Source organism: Rhinatrema bivittatum, unplaced genomic scaffold (assembly GCF_901001135.1).
Source record: "Rhinatrema bivittatum unplaced genomic scaffold, aRhiBiv1.1, whole genome shotgun sequence".
Taxonomy (NCBI): Eukaryota; Metazoa; Chordata; class Amphibia; order Gymnophiona; family Rhinatrematidae; genus Rhinatrema; species Rhinatrema bivittatum.
In genome coordinates this window covers 50,561-55,748 of record NW_021820242.1, presented here as the reverse complement: position 1 = coordinate 55,748, position 5,188 = coordinate 50,561, and the positions used below count along the sequence as shown (strand labels likewise).

The window sequence follows — 5,188 nt, the reverse complement described above, 5'->3', positions numbered from 1 at the left end:
TAATTTGTTTTATGAAATGATCCTTAGTTTAAATAACTTTAAACTAAGGTATCACTCCATAACAAACACTCTTAAACACTAAGTTATTTATACTAAGGAATATCTTAGAAATTATATATATTATATGTTAATTTGAAGGTTGAAATTCACAAGTCAGACTCCAGACAAAAAAAATTAATGAATAAATTTGACGTTAACGGCTTTTTGTAAACATGCAGGAGAAATTTCAGGGATCACTGAAACGTTATGAAACTCAGCATTTTGAAGCCCATAATACAACCCAACCACTCACTTATGGTGTCATGTTGTCTATAATTTAGACATCCAAAACACCTACGGACATAATTTTAAGAAGCTCTAAGAAATTTCATCATGTCACCACAGCAGGAGCATAAAGCACTTCAATCTGCAGAATAAGGACACATTTATTTATCAGTACATTTTACCCAGAATGCATTGGTTGTTAATCGTACGCATTTAGTCAATCAGCAGTTTCCTGCAGCTTTTCTCTCTGAGTTTATTTATTGCTGCCGTGTTCCCTCTTTCCTTATTAGATATTTAAATTCCTCCATTATAAGTGCTGCTCTCAGGCAGTGAACATTGCTGCTCACTCTTTACATTTGTCATTGTGAAGCCAGTTGATCTGTGTTCGACCTCATGGGCTTCCTCTAAATAGATGAATTAGTAGAAAAATTGTGGAGTCTGTGGGTGGTGAGAGAAGTAATCACAAATTACTTTTAGACTGCACTCCTGATCTGAGCCACGAAAGAAACTATCAATCAGAATTCAACTTGTTGCAGTTGAGGATGCCCCAGAAAAAAGAGCATTTTATGGGGTTCTTGAGACTCGGAGAGCTCAACATCTCCTTTGGAGACTGTAGGGGAGCAGTCTGATGATCATGGTGCAAATATGGAAGAGAAGAGGAAAGAAGTCCAAGTCAGACCTAGTAGAAATAAATAGAGCTGTGTTTGACTGTGTGACGTGTATATAAATAATAATATTTCTGTTTGTGATGGTTCATTTGTTTCTTAAAACTCGGTTAAATATGTCGGGGGGTATTCGGCACCATAACAGAGCGTGGTGTGTCGGTGGTTCTAGTCCCGCGGCAGGAACATCAACAGGTTAAGACTATACTTTCAGGGATCATTTCTATAGTTTTGACTTGAGAAATGTGTTTCTAAAGTGTTTGGTTTCTCCAACCATGATGAAGAGTTCTGATACTTCCTGAGCATGAAATGGACAGAAAGAAATGATATTTATCTTCTGTCATTGGATTGATTGTTCATTGCTTCCGAATGGGGGTGATGAAAGAAGGAGTATGGTCTGAGTGGTTCTAACATTGTGTACATAGAATTTAGTGTTTAGAAATTACTCAATACATGTTTCTGTGACAAGTAAATCAACAAAAACTTGTTTTGGAGCTTACATCTGTTGTTTAAATGGCTTTTAAGGTTGCATTCATGTAGGCGGTAAAGGTGGGAAATCTATTATCTGAGAAGTGTGGATTCACTTAGTGAGCTCAGAAAACAAGATTAAATTTTGGACAATTTTGCAAACACTTCATAATCAGTTGTTAATAATATCATCTTGTAAATACCATCCATATAATAAAAGGGGAGCAGCCTCTCTTGTCCTTTTGGTGTACTTATTAATTTTTTCAAGAAGATTCATGTCTTGAAACAGTAAGGTGATTGGACCAATATTTTTTGACAAATTAGTAAGTTTTGACAACAAGCCTGTTTATTGTGTTTTTTGTGTATTAGTAATACAGTGTTTGCAAAATTGTCCAAAATTTAATCTTGTTTTCTGAGCTCACTAAGTGAATCCACACTTCTCAGATAATAGATTTCCCACCTTTACCGCCTACATGAATGCAACCATTAATGCCATTGTAAACAACAGATGTAAGCTTCCAAACAAGTTTTTGTTGATTACCGTCACAGAGAAACATGTATTGAGTAATTTCTAAACACTAAATCTATGTACACAATGTTAGAACCACTTCAGACATACTCCTTCTTTCATCACCCCCATTCGAAAAGCAATGAACAGTCATCAATGACAGAAGATAAATATATCATTACTTTCTGTCCATTTCATGCTCAGGAAGAAGTATCAGAACTCTTCATCATGGTTGGAGAAACCAAACACTTTAGAAACACATTTGCCAAGTTAAAAACTATAGAAATGATTCCTGAAAAAATAGTCTTAACCTGTTGATGTTCCTGCCGCGGGACTAGAACCACCGACACCACCACGCTCTGTTATGGTGCCGAATACCCCCCCACCGACATATTTAAACCGAGTTTAAGAAAACAAATTGAACCATCACAAGACAGAAAATATTATTATTTATATACACGTCACACAGTCAAACACAAGCTCTAATTTATTTCTACGGGTCTGACTTGGACTTCTTTCCTCTTCCCTTCCATATTTGCACCATGATCATCAGACTGCCCCCTACAGTCTCCAAAGGAGATGTTGAGCTCTCGAGTCTCAAGGAACCCCATAAAATGCTCTTTTTTCTGGGGCATCCTCAACTGCAACAAGTTGAATTCTGATTGATAGTTGCTCTTCGTGGCTCAGATCAGGAGTGCAGTCTAAAAGTATTTGTGATTACTTCATCTCACCACCCACAGACTCCACAATTTTTCCACTAATGTCATCTATTTAGAGGAAGCCCATGAGGTCGAACACAGATCAACTGGCTTCACAATGACAAAATGTAAAGAGTGAGCAGCAATGTTCACTGCCTGAGAGCAGCACTTATAATGGAGGAATTTAAATATCTAATAAGGAAAAGAGGGAACACAGCAGCAATAAATAAACTCAGAGAGAAAAGCTGGCAGGAAACTGCTGATTGACTAAATGCGTACGATTAACATACCAATGCATTCTGGGTAAAATGTACTGATAAATAAATGTGTCCTTATTCTGCAGATTGAAGTGCTTTATGCTCCTGCTGTGGTGAACATGATGAAATTTCTTAGAGCTTCTTAAAATTATGTCCGTAGGTGTTTTGGATGTCTAAATTATGAGACAACATGACACCATAAGTGAGTGGTTGGGTTGTATTATGGGCTTCAAAATGCTGAGCTTCATAGCATTGCAGTGATCCCTGAAATTTCTCCTGCATGTTTACAAAAAGCCTGGTAATATCAAATTTATTCATTAATTTTTTTTTTCTGGAGTCTGACTTGTGAATTTCAAACCTTCAAATTAACATATAATATATATAATTTCTAAGATATTCCTTACTGAATTTTCATATAATTCCATAAAAAAGTAACTTTTTACTATCCTTTTTCATTTTAGTATAAATAACTTAGTGTTTTAAGAGTATTTGTTATGGAGTGATACCTTAAAGTTATTTAAACTAAGGAATCATTTCATAAAACAAATTAAAACTTTTTTATGGAGTGATATGTTAGTGGAAGACTGAAATGCACAACAAGTCAGACTCCAGAAAAATTTCAATTATTGTCAGCTTTTTGTGAACAAGCAGAAAAAAATTTTTGGAATTATTTCAACATCACTGTTCTCCAAGTTTATGAAGCTCAGCACTTTGAAGCCCATAATACAACTCAACCACTCACTTATGGTGTCATGATGTTTCATAATTTAGACATCAAAAATACCTACGAACACAATTTTAACAAGATCTAAGAAACTTCAACATGTTCACCACAGCAGTAGCATAAAGCACTGCAATCTGTAGAATAAGGGACACATTTATTTATTAGTACATTTTACCCAGAATGCATTGCATTGGTCCAACTTGAAGTTGTGGCCAGTGATTGTTCACATTTCGGTGTGTGCATTGGTATTTTATTTATTTAACAGTGAATATGGTTTAGTCTATTTGACTCTTTTATTTATAGAAGTGTTTTTTCTTTTCTAAAAGCAGGTCTTTTTAGGTGAGTGTATTAACTGGATTAGTAATTTCTCATACTTTATTTATATACTGCCTGAGTTACCCGTTCTATGCATGGGTCATAGAGAAGAATTTTAGCCATGTTATTGTATATTTCATGTCACTTTAGTTAAGGTGTAGTAAGTTGCATTGCATTGTGTGTATGTTGTCATCATTAATTTTCATAGAGCAATTTGTGACATTTATGAGACTCAAAGGAATGATGATAAAAAGCTGACAGCATGTCATATCACTGCCACGCTCTGGGATATATAATGCTATTAGGGGTCTCTGCAGATGTTTCTCAGCTCTATTACATTTCATCCATTTCATCCAACGTATCTTTGTCCCTCTGCAAAAAGGGGCACCACACTTGGACATATACTCAACAAAAATATAAATGCAACACTTTTGGTTTTGCTCCCATTTTGTATGAGATGAACTCAAAGATCTAAAACTTTTTCCACATACACAATATCACCATTTCCCTCAAATATTGTTCACAAACCAGTCTAAATCTGTGATAGTGAGCACTTCTCCTTTGCTGAGATAATCCATCCCACCTCACAGGTGTGCCATATCAAGATGCTGATTAGACACCATGATTAGTGCACAGGTGTGCCTTAGACTGCCCACAATAAAAGGCCACTCTGAAAGGTGCAGTTTTGTATTATTGGGGGGGGGGGGGGGGATACTAGTCAGTATCTGGTGTGACCACCATTTGCCTCATGCAGTGCAGCACATCTCCTTCGCATAGAGTTGATCAGGTTGTCAATTGTGGCCTGTGGAATGTTGGTCCACTCCTCTTCAATGGCTGTGCGAAGTTGCTGGATATTGGCAGGAACTGATACACGCTGTCGTATATGCCGGTCCAGAGCATCCCAAACATGCTCAATGGGTCATCAATAAAATGCACCTGTGTTCTTCGTCCATAACAGACGCCTGCCCATACCATAACCCCACCGCCACCATGGGCCACTCGATCCACAACATTGACATCAGAAAACCGCTCACCCCACACAATGCCACACACGCTGTCTGCCATCTGCCCTGGACAGTGTGAACTGGGATTCATCCGTGAAGAGAACACCTCTCCAACATGCCAACGCCAGCGAATGTGAGCATTTGCCCACTCAAGTCGGTTACGATGACGAACTGGAGTCAGGTCGAGACCTCGATGAGGACAACGAGCATGCAGATGAGCTTCCCTGAGACGGTTTTCTGACAGTTTGTGGCAGAAATTCTTTGGTTATGCAAACCGATTGTTTCAGC

At 37.5% G+C, this 5,188-nt stretch overlaps 2 non-coding genes across 2 annotated transcripts; one reads left to right on the top strand and one right to left on the bottom strand.

The window, feature by feature from the left end:
- The first annotated feature begins 1,124 nt into the window (after positions 1-1,124).
- Positions 1,125-1,332, top strand: LOC115081278. The gene has a single exon (XR_003853765.1). It is a non-coding gene; the product is annotated as a small nucleolar RNA U3 (small nucleolar RNA).
- Positions 1,333-1,997: 665 nt separating this feature from the next.
- LOC115081279 lies at positions 1,998-2,210 on the bottom strand. Its single transcript, XR_003853766.1, has one exon. It is a non-coding gene; the product is annotated as a small nucleolar RNA U3 (small nucleolar RNA).
- Positions 2,211-5,188: the final 2,978 nt, after the last annotated feature.